The sequence below is a fragment of the Crocuta crocuta genome, unplaced genomic scaffold (genome assembly GCF_008692635.1).
Source record: "Crocuta crocuta isolate KB4526 unplaced genomic scaffold, BGI_CrCroc_1.0 scaffold276, whole genome shotgun sequence".
Classification (NCBI taxonomy): domain Eukaryota; kingdom Metazoa; phylum Chordata; class Mammalia; order Carnivora; family Hyaenidae; genus Crocuta; species Crocuta crocuta.
In genome coordinates this window covers 1,470,947-1,487,392 of record NW_027531270.1, presented here as the reverse complement: position 1 = coordinate 1,487,392, position 16,446 = coordinate 1,470,947, and the positions used below count along the sequence as shown (strand labels likewise).

The window sequence follows — 16,446 nt, the reverse complement described above, 5'->3', positions numbered from 1 at the left end:
TCCATAGCACCTGAGGGGACTCTGCAGGCCTGGGCTCCCACTGTGGATGGCCTCCTGCCTCTGGAAGTTGTAGCCACCTGGAACTCCTTTGCCGAAAGGGTGCACATGTAGGGTCCCTTTCTCTTTGTCGTCTTCTCCCACACAGATGCGATCCTGGACTTGGCAACCATTGAGGTTGGGTCTACAAGGCCCAGGCTGCAGAGAAAGCAGCCTGGTGTGGTGGGTGTGGACACAGTGAGGGCTTCAGAGCTATTGTGTCCACTGCAGGCAGTGGCCAGGCTAGGGCACCACAATAGAGGTAAGAGTGGTGGTGGCAGACTCCTGGGCAGCATCAAGAAATGGCAGCAAGTCCACCTGAAGGGGCTTGGCGACCAGGTGTGGTGCGTGGATACAGATCTAGGCTGAGCACCCCTGCCAGCCTGTGGGGGGATGGGAAGGAGGGAGCCTGGGCCAGGTTTTTCATTACCTGCTGATTGTCTGGGGGCCCTGCCATTTCTCCAGTCACCTACTCTCTACCTAGCAGGTAGTGAATAGCACAGGGAGAAAGGGAAAGATTGCTCTTGGGACTAGATGCAAGGAAAGGGAGACTTCCTCTGCACCTGCTCTTCTTTCCCTCAAGCAGATGCACATCTGGGAAAAATCTCAGCTTGAAACAGAGGAAGACAGCCTAGGACTGTTGGAATAGACACAAATCAAACACCCAGATACCCTTCCCCTGCTGTTCTTTAGTGAAAGCCATCCTTCCAATTCCTGTCTGTCTCTTTGCCTCTAGAAATTTTGGCTGCATAGTCTTGGCTGGGCCTCTCATCCACTACCCAGCATAGCACCTGGAACAAAAGGGGGTTCTCAGTTAGTGCCCTTGTCCCATGCACATGGAGATGTGTTAGGGCAGGGTCGATGTGATTTGTAGGTTTTCCTCAGTTGGAGGTATTTCCCTACAAATGGAACAATTCTTTCTGTTCCAATATCAATGTGCTGTCTTAATATAGGTAGTAAATTACACTATCCCTTTAGGGACCTGCCACTGCTCTCTCCCCGCCCTGAAACTTCACCCCAGTCTTCAAGGAGCCTAATTCAGGGTTTAGAGGACTCTTAGCACTATCAAGTAGAGGCAGTGGTGCCCGTTTTCCCTGGCACAAGGCTTCTTGGGTCTATCACTTGTGCACTCAGCCCTCCATCTCTAAGTACCTTCTTTTTCTCTGAGAGTCTTGCCTCTGTTTGAAGATTAATGGTCTGGAAGAAGGAGGAAGCTTTATTTGGTCATTGTTCAGGGTCTTAGAACCCTATGTTTTGGGTGTCTAGGGCAGGAAGCTCTGTACCCTGGGACTATATCTTTTTCCTTACTTCCTCTAGCACAATGCTCAATGCATATTCAGTTAGAATATGCTATAAACACTGAATGACTTTATCAGGAAATCCTTTGTGGTGAAGCTCAAGCCAGTTCCCTTTAACTTTTATTTCTGGGATGATGGGAAACTAGTGTGAGTGGGTGGATATGGATGGTATGGATGGGAGTGTTTGAGGAACCTAGTAGGAGATTCTGTGAGAGGCGGCTGGTGGGGGAGAGGTGCTTCTATCCTGTTTCGAGGACTGCTGGGTGGACTCTTTAGCTGGATCTGGGACTAGCTGCCCAGTTACCACAGGTTTGGCTCCAATTGCCTCTCCACACTCTCCTGCCAACCAGGACTTCCTCCATAGGTAGGACCTGGGAAGGTTGTTTATTTCTAAATTCACATCTTGCTGCCACAGTCTCCAACAAAGTCCCATTTAAGCCCTCAGTCCACCTCCTCACCGATGCAGGGCCCTACTAGTCTTTCATTGCCCACCTCCAGCTTTCCTCTGAGATTCCAACTAAGGAATCTCCTTTACCCTTTCCCACCCTTCCCAGGCTCTGGCCTGTCCAAATCCTTGCCTCTCCAAGAGCTCAGCCTCCTTAGGGCCCCGCCTACACAAAGGCTCCACCTCCCCAGTGCCTGGTGCCTCCAGGGCCTCAACTCCCCTTGGGCACAGTTACGCTCCACTCCCAAACCTGACTGTACTTGGCCAAGTCCTTACCTTTCCCTGGGTTTGGCTTGCACTGTCTCCTCAGGTCTTTCTCCTCTGAGGTAAGAAAATTCCATGGGTAAGTGATTTATTTTGTGCTTATACAATTGGCAAGAAATCTGAGACAACGCCAGAGAGGAAGAAAGCTGACCTTGGAGTATTGCTGGCTGTCAATGCCCTGTGGGTTTGGGCACACGGTATTTCATGGCTGCTCTGTGGATTAAGGGGTACAGACCAGATGCCTTGCAAATTTGGGAAAGGTGGACAGGTTTGTTGGAGTCAGAGTGATTTGGAAGCCTATGTCCTGTTCTCCTCCAGACCAAAAATGTTCTCAGTTCTGTTGAGGAAAATAGAATTAGGGGAGGTTATTCCTTGGCGCTTCTCTAGAGTCCTTCCCACCCCTTTTCCCTACCCACCTTCCTGGCTTTTCCTTTCTGACCTGGCGCAGGGTTTGCTTTATCAACTTTGTCTTTCCCACAGGGCCAAGCACACAGCATGCTTAGACATGTTCTTTAAATGAATGAAGATTCTTCCACCCGGCTCTGCTGCCTCCTTCATGTTTTGCCACACTTTCTCACTGGAGATTCTGAAAGTCCTGTATCATATATTCTTAGGGAAGATGTTGGTGTGGACTTTGTAGAATAGCAGTTCCAGTTTGATAAGGTGGTCTACTAATAGGGAGTACTTCTTCCTCCACGCTTAAGGAGCTAAATATCTATTTTGTAGTTGCTGAGTGTATCCCCCCTGCCTCTCTTATCTAATTCAAAAAGGTGGTAGGGATTGATTACAGGCCAGGTCAGGCTGTAGGAGGCTAGATTACCAAATTCCTCTGAGGTGTGGCCGCCTAGTGATCTTTAAAACTGTATGAAAGCTCCTCTGAGTTCCCAAGCATATTGTAAATGGGTCAGTGCTAAATCAACCTTGAAAATTGAAGACTCTGTTTTTTCTTTTGGAATCTATGAATTTTGTATTCATGATAGGCATATTGATTGATTGTTAAGAACTGAAGGAGAAGTTGAAAATAGGTCTGGCTTACTGGGTCTCCAAGAGGCAGTTTGTTCTTATCACAAAACATACTTGGAACTCCTTAAGGCCCTTGGAGTCCTAAACTGTTTTCCACCCTCCCCCACTCCCCAGCGCCATGTACACTGTGGGCAGTTCTCCAACACCAGAATCCCAGACAACATTTATCTATGCATGAAGCCTGTTCTATGGGTTAAACGTGGCAAATGTTGATTTCTAGGTTGTCTTTCTCTTAACTTTTTAATACTTCTTGGGCAAATTTTCTCATTTTCAATCGGTATGTGGTAAGTACTTCCAGAAGGCAGATTCATTTTAGCCTTAGTTTAAGCAAAATCAGGTAGAAAGCCAATATCCTTCACCAAGTATATTCCAAATTAATAAGTATGAGTTTTGGATTATAGTTTTTGGTTTATTGTCTTCCTTTTTTTTTTTTTTAATATTCCATCACAGAAATCACAAAGCAGATTGGAGTTTAGAAAGAACTAGGGAAGAGGGATAAAGACTGTTTTTTAAAGGCTGATGGCTGTCACTCTGTTGTATATTATGTTGCCAGACCTGGGATAAAGCAGACGGATCTTGGCAGAGAAGTCATTATGTTTTACATTTGGATAAGAACTCAGGACTTTGAGACATGATACAACTTACATATGACCCCGATGTTCTGGTGTCTTCCCTGCAACAGAACAAAACAAAACAAAACAAAACAAACAAAACAAAACAACTTTCCAATGGAGATGGTGGTGGTGTAGAGCAGATACCTAGGGTTATAAGAAGAACCAAACACACTCTGGTGAGAGAGGAGAAAGAGAGAAACACAGCTGAGTTAATACATGAGGGGAGAGAAGGACACATTTAAAGATATGAAGGAAGATAACCAGAGAGATAGTTGGCCTTTACCAAGCCACCTTGTGTGCCCTGTAGACGAGGTACATGGAAGAAGGAAACATGGGCTCTGACCACCTCCAACTCCTAGTCTGAAAATGGAGACAGAGTGTAGTGATGGATTGGACACTGGATAGATTTCTAGATTCTCTTCTTACAAGGAAAGCAACGATTTGGGGGCAATATTTAGCTATTTAGCAAAGCTTCTTGATAAAAATGAGTGTTTATCAGGACTCATTATAAACAATGGCCATCCTATGTTACAGTTGTAGTTTGGAATATAAGGTGGACAGGAATATGGGGTTCCTTCTAATGCTTCCTCCTGGGGACTTTTTTAGGTGTTCTGTGTTAACAGGATTCAGGGTTGAGGAAAAGGGAATAGAGAATCACAAGGAGAAGTAGAGAAGAAATTGATTTTCACTGTTGACATCAATATATCACATCATTTTCTACTCCCTTATTGCACACCCTTCCTGGCTTTCCCCTGATCTTATGATTCTTGTTTGGAAAATCTCATTCTGATTCCCTCTGGTATCTCATCTATCTTCTGAAGACCTTTAAAAGCAGAGGCTCAGTATTTTCTAATTTGTCTAGGTGATCATCTTGTTTTGGTAGGAGAGAGAAATGTTAAGAATTTCCAAAACTGAGGAACACATGCATGACTCACTCAGTTAAGCATCAACTCTTGGTTTCCGCTCAGGTCATGATCTCATGGTTTTGTGAGTTCAAGCCCTGCATTGGGCACTGCACTGGCAGTGTGGAACTTGCTCAGTATTCTCTCTCTCCTTCTGTCTCTCTCTGTTTCTCACCTGCTCGTGCTGTCTTTCTCAAAGTAAATAAATAAGCTTAAAAAACCTTTTCCAAAACTGGATTCTGCTTGAAACTAGTCTATAAATGAATGAAGATCATGAATGATTAATGTTGCATTTAATGCAGTTATCCCAGAGGGACTAATAAAGGGTGCCTTGTTCACAACCACCCCAGAAAGATACTAGAGAATGTGGAGTCTATACAGCCTGTAGAGAAATTTGTCTATCTGATTGTGTACCAAAGTAATGGTTCAATGATACTAATATTGTGTCTGCATGTACCAGGGACCCATGGGTATTGTGGGAATGAAGCAAATATTATTTGGTCTCTGTATAAACACATTTCAGTCTACATTTGCATGGATGAATTTGGTCTACATACAATTGGTATGGATTGTCTTAGTCTGCATCAGGATGGATTTATAGTGACTTGAAATTCAGACTCTTGCTGTTTGGGATGTCATTTGAGAAATGTAGTGCTGGGAGTGTTAGGGTAGGTGGGTGCATTCGAAGAGGTGGCTGAATTTCCTCGTCATCTAATGAGCAGACCATTTGGAGGCCGCTGTGCATTCAAGCTCAAGTTGCACCTATTAATATTTGACTTGGAAATCAGTTCTTGTGCCAGATCTCTGACATCACCAAACTGGGCTGTAGAGTCTGGGGTATTTCCTTTGCTGTGGCCAAGTAACTCTTTGTACCTCAGACATCACCTGGGGAAGGAAAGACAAGGTGAAAGCATCATCAGGCAAAAGCTCTGCTTCTGGACTCCACCTAACCACCTATGACTCCTACCATATCCTTAACTGAGTGTTCTCTAAGGGCAAACTTCTAGACCAGTGAGTTATGCCACTGGACATTAGTTAGAGGACAGCAGGAGGCAAGGAGAGCACACTGGAGAGATCATATATCTATCTGTATGTTTGCCCAGAGAAGCTTCTGGAAGGAAGGTCATGTTTAACAGGGTTTGGAAAAAGTGTGTTCTGGACACAGAAGGATAACCTGTGTGAATACTGATGTTAATGCTAGCAAGATGTGCATGCATGGGGAAAGATTTGTCCAGTTGAAGCAGGAGCCACAGAAAAGTTTAATAGGAGTAAGTCATAGAAGAACAGTGAAAAGAAAGACTTAGTAGTATGATCTTAGAAGTTTGGACTTAATAGATAATAAGAAAAATATAGATCTGGAGTGTGTGTGTGTGTGTGTGTGTGTGTGTGTGTGTGTGTCTTTTTAAGACATGAGGAAAGTGTCATATACCAGAAAGAGGGTAGACATAACTTACGCTTCAGTTATCTGGTACAATGCAGTGGTCAGGAAGAATATGATTTAGGGCTTTATTCTGCTTCAAGGTTAATATTTTATGATGACTGCTGGATGAATCTGAGTGAGAGCTGAGAGAATATCATTATTCAGGTTATCAATATAGACAAGTAGGGTGTACCAGGGACTATGGCTGGAGGGTGGCCTGAATGTGCAGTATTTTCAAACCATAGAAACCTACTAGATAGAGGTCTAGTGTGGAAAATGTGCTAAGTGCACCTTTTGACTTCATGTCAACTGAATTGAATTGAGGTCTAAGTTTGTGATCCCCAAATATCTGAAACCATGAGTTCAACTGGAATTTCTTACTTCCAAACTTTATGGAATTTCCCTGAATAAAGTCAGGATCCTTAGAGGCTTTGTCAATTCTCTTGTTTCTGGACATATTTGGGGTTCTCTTCCTTCTGAAACTACAATAGAAAAGCAATCCTTTATCTTCTGTGTTGATCATCCTATACGAATAGCATAATCAGAATGTCCACTATTCCTTATTTCAAGTCTATATTCATTTCTAAGTTTAAAATAATAATGAAGAGTTCCAAAAATAGACAGAGTTCTTTGGTGATGCCTGACATCTAGTGGTCTTTGTTCTTATTTCCATGGATTATTAATAAATACGAATAATACTCTAGGTGCTGTGAGCTCTGAGCTGCTCACAGACATGGGTCACAATGAGAAACACTGATGCCCATATATATCATATAATACTAGGTCAGTCTCTGGTTTTCAACCACAATCAAGTCAGAATGATCACTCTGATGTAGCTGAAATCCTTTTTATCAGCATCATTCTGCCATTTTAGCGTTGGAAAGCATTAATCACAGTTTGGAGTGACTGGTGACCTTACACTTTAATGGTGCTGGTTCTTCTGGGTTTTGCCGTTCTCTGGCAAACATTCTCAATCTGCCCGTGATTGGCAGCCAGGTCTGAGGAGTAAATGGCCAGGTGAATTAGGAAGCTTAAATAGATGTTTTGTTAAACCATCCTGATTAAGGGGCACCATCTGCCTTCCTACCCTCATTCGTTCCAGTCGGGGCTGTCATTTGTGGCAGATGTTCTGTGGTGGTGTGTACCGGCAGCCTCTGGAAGCCTGGGAGGAGACTGAGGTTTGGAAAACCCAAACTGGAGGTTTGTATGTTGTCAGGGAAACTGCAACCATCCTCCTGCCTTTAGGCTACCATTTTAGAAAACGTCTGCTCCACATCCCCATCTTCCTTTACACAATGAGAATCAAGGTTTCGTTTTCTTCTTTAGCACACAGTATTTGCGCTGAAGGGAATTCTTTTTCTCTTTTTATTTTTTTAAATGCTTTTATTTATTTCTGAGAGAGAGACAGAATGAGCAGGGGAGGGTCAGAGAGAGAGGGAGACACAGAACCTGAAATAGGCTCCAGGCTCTGAGCTGTCAGCACAGAGCCTGACACGGGGCTCGAACCCATGAACCGTGAGATCATGACCTGAGCTGAAGTCGGACGCTTAACCGACTGAGCCACCCAGTGCCCCGATAATACTTTTTCTTAAGAATGAGGTAGTGACTTGGGTGCCTGAGTGGCTCAGTGCGTTAAGTGTCTGGGTCTTATTTTGGCTCAGATCATGATCTCATGATTTGTGAGTTCAAGTCCTGTGTTGGACTCTGTACCAACGCTGAATAGCCTGCTTGGGGTTCTCTCGCTCTCTCTTTCTCTCAAAATAAATTAATAAAATTTAAAAAAGAATGAGGCAGAGACTAGAAAATATTTGGAATAGAATGATGGAAGGAGTCTTAGAAGGGACTTATATTTGGCATCTAGAGGTCTATTATCCTATATTTCTATTAAAAGCCAAGCAAAAGGAAATGGGCGAATGTTGTGAGCAGGAATCATAATTAGCTGTAAAATCATACCTGGGAACTATTGAAATAGCTGTGGTGATGCTTTGGAATCTTTCTTGGCAGCTATAAAGATAGTCTGGAGTCATTTTGGCCCTATGTTAGGTTTGGATTTTAGCAAGACATGGCTAGACGACACTTTCAGACTTAATGATCCCAGTACTTCCAGTTCTGGCCCATCAGCATATATTTGGGAGGAAAGGGAAGGGATTAGCAGAAGGTGACCTTGGCATGAATAAATGAACTGCCTCAAATATGGCTTGAATAGCCATGCCATACAGCCTTCACTCTTTGTAGAGGTAGGGTGCTGCAGTAGAAAGAACATGGTTTTTGAAATAACAAAAACCCAATTTTAAATCTCCGCTTTTCTCTTTGTACTGGTTAAATGAGCTTGGGACAGCTGTCTAACCTCTCAGTCAGTAAAGTGTAATAATAATACTTATTTTATTCTACTTTTATGGGGGTTAAATGAAATAAATGTACATTACTTGCACCTCAACAAATCTCATTCTCTTTCATCACTCTATGTATCCCTACTTCTTGCATATACCTTATGTACCCCGATTTGCCAGATACAATTTTTCTCTGCCTTCAGCCTCTGCACAAATGTCTCTAGAGTTGAAGTATATGACGCTGGTTTATTAGTGTTCCCACAAAACAATAATAAGATTATGGAATTTTTATAACCTTACTAACATGAGCCAAGGTTGTGGTTTCTTTTAAGGTATTTTTGCTTGTTGACAATTTTGGTTGTAAATCAACGATAAATTAATTTTACCTTCCATGCATCCTTCTAATCTAAAGTTCCTGATCTGGGACTTGATCATTCTTGGTGGGGTTTTGTTCCAACCAAAAGTGATAGCAAGCTTGTTTATAAAGGGTATTCAGGGAAGGAGAATCCATAACATTTATTAGTGGAACACTCTTTTTTCTCCTATATTTTTAGTTTGAAAAATATCCAACCTACAGAAAATTGTAAGGATAGTACAATTAACACTCTTTTAGCTTTCCCATGATTAAGCAATTGTTAATACTTTCCCACATTTGCTTGCTCTGTCCAATGTATGTGTGTATATGAAATATGATCCATATTCAACATTTACTAATTGTCCATTTTTTATATTAAAACGTTTCTCCCTGATGCAAGTGCAGTCCAGTGTTCTACATTGCATTTCATTGTCATATTTCTTTATTCTCTTTTAATCTGCAACAGTTACTCAGAGTGTCATTCCTGGCATTGACAGTTTTAAACAGCACAGGTCAGTTGTTTTCTAGAAAGTCAAATTTCTGTAGAAAGTTGTTTTGTAGACTGATCTTTTAAAAATATTTTTAATTTATTTTAGAAAGAGAGGGAGGGAGAGAGGTGGGTAGAGAGAAAGAGAGAGAGAGAATAATTGAAGGAGGGCATAGAGAGTGGGAGAAGGGTAGAGAGGTAGGGGAGATAGAGAGAATCCCAAGCAGGCTCCCCACTATCAGCAACAGAGTCCTGACGCAGGGCTCAGTGTCACAAACCACGAGGTAATGACCTGAACCTAAATCAAAAGTGGGATGCTTAATTGACTGAGCCACCCAGGCACTCCTATAGATTGATCACTTTTATCATTAGATTCAGGTTACACATTTTGGGCAGGAATATGATTTAAGAACATTGCGAAAGACAATGAGTGCCATGTAGGAAGGGAACATGTGTTTTTCCTCCTGATTGTTTTTTGTAGCATCAAGCACTATGACACTACGACTGGCTTTTATTTTTATTTTTTAAAATATTTTTATTTATTTCTAGGAGAAAGAGAGAGAGACACAGTGTGAGTAGGGGAGGGTCAGAGAGAGAGGGAGATACAGACTCTGAAACAGGCTCCAGGCTCTGAGCTGGCAGTCAGCACAGAGCCCGACGCGGGGCTCGAACCCACGAACCGCGAGATCATGACCTAAGCGAAAGTCAGACGCTTAACCGACTAAGCCACCCAGGCGCCCCTACGACTGGCTTTTAGAAGATGCTTGGGGTGCCTGGGTGCCTCAGTTAGCTAAGCATCAAGTCTTGGTTTTGACTCAGGTCATGAACTCATGGTTTGTGAGTTCGAGCCCTGCCTTAGGCTCTGTGTTTACCACATGGAGCGTGCTCAGAATTGTCTCTGCTCTCCCCTGCTTGCTCTCATGAGATTGCTATTGTGTACTCGCTCTCTCAAGACTTTATTTTTTTAACATTTATTTATTATTGAGAAACAGAGAGACAGAGCATGAGCAGGGGAGGGTCAGAGAAAGGGGAGACAGAGAATCTGAAACAGGCTCCAGGTTCTGAGCTGTCAGCACGGAACACGACACAGGGCTCAAACCCACAACTGCAAGACCATGACCAGACCTGCAGTCAGACGCTTAACCAACTGAGCCACCCATATGCCCCTCTCAAGACTTTAAAAAAAATAGAAGGTGCTTAATATTTATTGAATTAATGAAAACATGACCTAAGACTTTCACCATCACTTAGGTCTATTATTTTGCTACTTGAGGAGAGGAGGAAGAGCAGCCTTCTCCTATATCCTAGTCCCATTTTAATTATACATGTTGGAAAGCTTAACGGTGACCCAGGACACAAAAGGACAGTATTGTATAATTCAACTTATGTGAGGAACCTAGCCTAGTCAAATTTATAGAGAAAAAAAGTAGAATGGTGGTGTCCAGGGTCTGCTCAGAGGGGAGAATGGGGAATTACTGTTTAATGGGTGCAGAGTTTGACCTGAGGAAGATGAGCAAGTTCTAGAGATGATGGTGATGATGGTTGTACAACAGTGTGAAGGTGAAGCTGTCTTAGAGCCCCATTTTATAATCATAACACCCACTATGAGCACATCCTAACCTTTTCTTGCTTCCCTTTTGTCTGTAGCACTGGTTGCAAATCCAACACAATATACATTCTTATGACTTATTTGTTTATTGTTTGGTTCCTACTGCAGGATGTATGCATCTTGAGTGGAGGGATATTTGTGTTTTCCTTTGTTTTATGTGTATTGCTCAATAAATGGGATAAGTATATTTGTTGAATGAAGAAACGATGGACTGTGATTGGATCCAGACTTCTAGAGAAGGCACAAACAGAAAGAGAAAATGTAAAGATCTCATTTTTCATTTGGATTTGTTAACTAATTTCTTCTATCCTTGGATCTGAGATTTGGACCCAGTGTCACGGTAGCTTTTGTCCTGTTTCCCTTTTCATATGTTTCCACTGTGGAAGTATTGGCATACACAGCACCACACCACTATTTTTAAAGCTTTCACCCTGAACTCAAAGCCTCTACACTTGTATTCCTGACTGTCCCCTACTTCATTCCAGTGGTGCTGAGTTAGAAGTTTAGAAACTCTGGAGAAGCTCAACTATCCAAAAAACTTTATACTTGTTTGGGTGCCCCTGGTTTGATTGGCTCCAGAGTTTTCATTGTCTTGAAACTAAAGGAGGCCAAGAGAATTTATATAGTTTGGGATCAGGAAGGAGCTGTGCTTGGATACAGAGGGATTGATGTAATCTACTGATGTAGCATTGAAAGTCCACTTCTCCGAAACTTTGAGAACTTGAAAATAAGTATTTAACAGCCTCATTAGTCTTCCTTGGGGGCAGGGTTAGGAGGCCAGAATGGTTAGGAGGCCAGTGGCTACAGAAAAATGAGTGGGAAGGGAAAGAAACAGAGGCTGAAAAGTAGCTAGGTCAGTGATAAATACTGTAGAACTTTGTAGGCCATTGTAAATGCAGACTTTGGCTCAATATCTGAATAAAAAGCAAACCAGTGGAAGTTTTTGAGTAAATCATGTGACGTTCTTAATAGATATACCTGTATCCTTGACAAATATACTCATTTTGGCAGTTTTTTTAATGTACATACATGGCATTGTGCTATACACTTCATCCTGCTTCTACTTTTCCCACTTAACATTGTTTCTGAGATCTACCCATGTTTCCTTCTGTAAACCAACTTTATTGTTTCTGAGTTCTGTGCAGTATTTCATTGTGCATATATGACACATTTTACTTAAATATCCCTCTAGTGACAGGCTCTGGCATAACTTCCAACTTCCTGCTACCACAAGTAGTCCTGTGGTGAGCATGCTCATAAGGGCCTCATTATAGACTCAAGATAGAGTTTCCTTGGAGTGGGAGGGTGTGTGCATTCTTAATTCCATTAAGACTGTACTTCAGAATGATGGCCCCAGTTACACTCACACCAGGAGTATGTGATAGTTTATATCTTCTCATCCAATTCTCACATTGATTCACTAAGAGAAGTCAAGTAAGGTCCTTGATGGGGAAACTGATGTTTAGAGAGATTAAGCAAATTACGCTAGTTTATGTAGTCAAGCAGAAGAGCCAGGCTCAAATCCAAATTTTCCAACATAATATTCATTGCTCTTACCACTGTAGTACCCCACACTGCCTCTTCCAGAAATAAGATGAGGCATCTGCAGGGAAAGATACTGTTGTTGTTGTTGTTGTTGTTGTTGTATTTGAGCCTTGCATTTTCAATGTCTGGTCTAACTCAGTAAGCCTGTGCCCCCGCCTCCAAGTGTCTAGCACCAGAGAATACGGCTAGAGGAATAATCACAGGTCAGATGATGAAGGAAGGAAGGACTAGGAAGAAAGGGTAGTGGGGTATCACTGAAGGGATTCAAGCCTGGGGTTGAGGCGGGGGGGACATGTCAATCACATTCATAGAGTAGAAAATATTCCATGAATTAAGAAGTAGTTCTTAATCCATTGCATGCCGGTTGGTAAATCATTGGATTTTGGAACTGGTGGGTGGCAAATAAGGAATATAGATGGATTTGTAGACAGAAGGTCTGACCCATACACCAAGGGTTCTTTTTGATCATCTCCAGAGAAGACTTTTTGATTTTTACTTGATATGTCTATCTTTAGAGGCCTCTGACAACATTTCCTAAAATTCTCTCAAAACCAAAGTCCAAATATGGAGGAGTGTGCAGGCTGCGTGACTTTTTTTCCCCTCTGATCTCCAAAATGAGTTAAAAATAACTCTTTGTGAAAGATTAGTATGGAATTACAAGTAAGTATTTTAATACAAGCTCACAGAGCTTATAAAATTAGTATGGAATACAAGTGAGTTTTTAAATACAAGTTCACAGGGCAGATGGCTGCTTTCCAGGTCTCCAGGCTGCTGGCAGCTGACATGAAAGATGGTTCAGGGTGTTTATTGAAAACAGGGTGGCCAGTGAGGAGACTGTCTGCAGACATGACCTCACCTTTTCTCCTGGAAATCAGAAAGGAGGAGACAGAAGGAATTTTTGGGTTGTGAGCTACTTCTTTTCTCTCTACACATCATATTTCCATATCTGTAGACATAAAACTATAGTAAACTTTTGCCTGGTTGCTACAGGTAAAGTTTATTTAAGGTAAGAATGCACAAAAAAAAAAATGCTGTTCTGGCTTTTCTCCCTTCTCAGTAATGGACGTTTGGTTGGATGTTGCATCTGTTTCTCCAGTGTTTTCTTATCAGCCTATTCCTCTTCTTGCAGGTAGTTATGAAAGCCTTGCCTCTTTCTCCCTCTTCCTCTCTTTGCACAGTGCCCTGTGGGCCTTGGTGAGTAAAGGAAAGGGTTGCGTTGTACTTTCTTTGCCATCAGTACAACTAAATGGTTGATGCAGAATGAGGAGAAAAGCGGCCAAAGTGACATGTGACCTTGCTAGCTGATTTGAGAGCAAAGGGTTTTAACACCAGGAGACCAAATTTGTATTTTACATTCAGATGATTTTTAAAAATTGTTATGTACTTGCAACAAAGCTCACTAGTCTATAATTAATGCGTCATAACTCAAGCTCAAGCACCATGCAAACATCCCACGTGTGAATTATTGCACATATATTTATGCCCTCTGTGTCTTACGGCTTAGTTAGTACATGAAGCTTCATGAGTTAGGGGACCCAGATGGGAATATATCATGTGGTGTGTAAAAAGGGAGAATGTTAGGAGGTAGTCGACCCTTAATTCTGGGAGGAGAAAGCAGAGTTGATTTTTCTATGATGTCTTTGGATTCAGTTTCTGTGATATTTGTGCGCAATAAGGGACTTCTGAACTTTGGTTGAATGATTGAACCCCTTTGTTCAGTAAATATTTATTTATTTATTTTTTTAGGCTTTATGGAGGGATAGCATATACCAGAAAAAATATGAAGCGGTAGCTGTGATGCCTGAGCAATGGAACCTGGAAGCCCCACCCCAACTCAGTTTAACTCAGTCTCACCAAACCTGATCCCAGACTCATGGCTCCTGCACTTGCTATAGCTCTCTGATCCTGGAATCTCTTCACAGCTAGAATGCTGTGTCTGGCACTTCGCAGATTTGGTCAAAAGCTGGTACGCAGACGTATACTGGAGGAATATGTGGCTGATATGGGCCCTGACAGAAGACTAACTACTCTGGATTTAGTGGCCTTGGGTGTGGGCTGCACAGTAGGTGTAGGTGTATATATCCTGGCTGGTGAGGTGGCTAGAGATAAAGCAGGACCATCCATTGTGATCTGCCTATTGGTGGCCAGCCTATCTTCTGTGTTGTCTGGGCTGTGCTATGCAGAGTTTGGTGTCCAGGTTTCCTTTTCTGGTTCTTCATATCTCTACAGCTATGTCACTGTAGGTGAACTCTGGGCTTTCATCACTGGCTGGAACCTCATCATCTTCTTTGTTGCTCATACAGCCACTGTGGCCCGGGCTTGGACCTTAGCATTTGACAATCTTCTTGGGAACCAGATGTCTCAGAACATCTCACCAAATATTTCCCAGGCTCTTGGAGAAATTCTAGGATTCATTGTTGTGGGCCTTGTGTTGTTGCTCATGGAATGGTTGATTCTGAGGAATAGTTTGATTTTCCTGGTTTCCAAAACGGTCACATTGGTGAAACTTTTGGTTCTCAGTTTTGTGATCATTGCTGGCTTCATGAAGGGGGACCTGCACAACTGGAAGCTCACAGAAGAGGACTACATAATGGCTGGACTCAATGACACGTCTACATTGGGCCCTCTGGGCTCTGGAGGATTTGTGCCTTTTGGCTTCAAGGGGATTCTCCGTGGAGCAGCTACCTGTTTCTATGCATTTATAGGTTTTACTATTATTGTTACCAGAGTCGAAGAAGCCCGAAATCCTGAGTATTCTGTCCCTGTGGGCATTGTTGTTTCACTGCTCATCTGCTTTTTGATGTATTTTGGTGTCTCTTCAGCACTTACACTTATGGTGCCTTACTACAAGCTTCAACCTGGGAGCACCTTGTCTGAGGCATTTCTCCATACTGGCTGGGCACCTGCCTACTATGTTGTAAGTTTTGGATTTCTCTGTAGTCTTTCTATCAGCATCTTTGGCTTTATGTTCCCCATACGTAATCTGATATACATGATGACACAAGATGGGCTCCTGTTCCCTGTCCTTGCCAGGATCCAAACTGGCACAAACACCCCCATCGTGGCCACTGTGATCCTGAGCATTATTGCAGCCATCATGGCCTCCTTCTTCAGACTCACTGATCTCCTGGACCTCATGTCAGTTGGGGCCCTGCTAGCTTACTCCCTGCTGGCTACTTGTGTTCTCATCATCAGGTATCAGCCTCAGAGGAGGAATGGGAGAAATGAAGCAGTGCTGCAGGAGGGAAGTGGACCTGCAGCAGAGAAGCTGACTCTACAGGGACTATTTTTTCCAGGCAGCCCCACCCCCACTCCCCTCTCTGGCCGGGTTGTCTATGTTTGCTCCTCACTGCTTGTTCTGCTTCTCACCCTTCTGTGCCTGGTGCTGGTGCAGTGGCCAGTTCTGCTTTCAGGAGACCCAGTGTGGATTTCCGTGGTTGTGCTGCTCCTGGTGCTCATCACTGGGCTCACTGGGGTCATCTGGAGACAGCCACAGAGGTCCAGTCCCCTTCCCTTTAAGGTCCCTGCCCTGCCTCTCCTCCCACTACTGAGCATCTTTGTGAATGTTTGCCTTATGATGCAGGTAAGAGCTGGCACCTGGGCCCTGTTTGGTGTCTGGATGCTGATTGGGTTTGCTGTCTACTTCAGCTATGGGATCCAGCAGAGCCTGGCTAATTAACCATACTTCAATTAGGGTCAAAAGTATAGACCTTGAACTCAGAAGTACCAGTAAATATTTGGCTTGATATCATCACAACTGAGTGCAGTCAGGTCCCCTACATGGGAGAGTACTCTTCAGCACATGGAAAGCTGGGCCTCCAATGGAATATTGGTAGGGGAATTCTAATAGAGCTCTGTGTGTATTGTGAAATGAAGAATGTGTCTTTTCTCTTTCACCTTTTTTTCCTTCTTTCTATATGTCTACTTTTCAGTTGTGTATGCACTGCATATTGACTTTTAAAAAGTTACTATTAAAAGAAACTAGAAAACGGTGCTTTTGTTTTCTTTGGGCTAATATACAATAGCAGAAATAATGGATCATATGTTAGTTCTACATATAATTTTCTGAGTAACTTCCATACTGGTTTCCATAATGACAGCAACATATTACATTCCCA

The 16,446-nt window shown here is 42.8% G+C and overlaps 1 pseudogene; it reads left to right on the top strand.

The window, feature by feature from the left end:
* The first annotated feature begins 14,246 nt into the window (after nt 1–14,246).
* Nucleotides 14,247–16,007, top strand: LOC144237508 (cationic amino acid transporter 3 pseudogene; annotated as a pseudogene).
* The last annotated feature ends 439 nt before the right edge of the window (nt 16,008–16,446 follow it).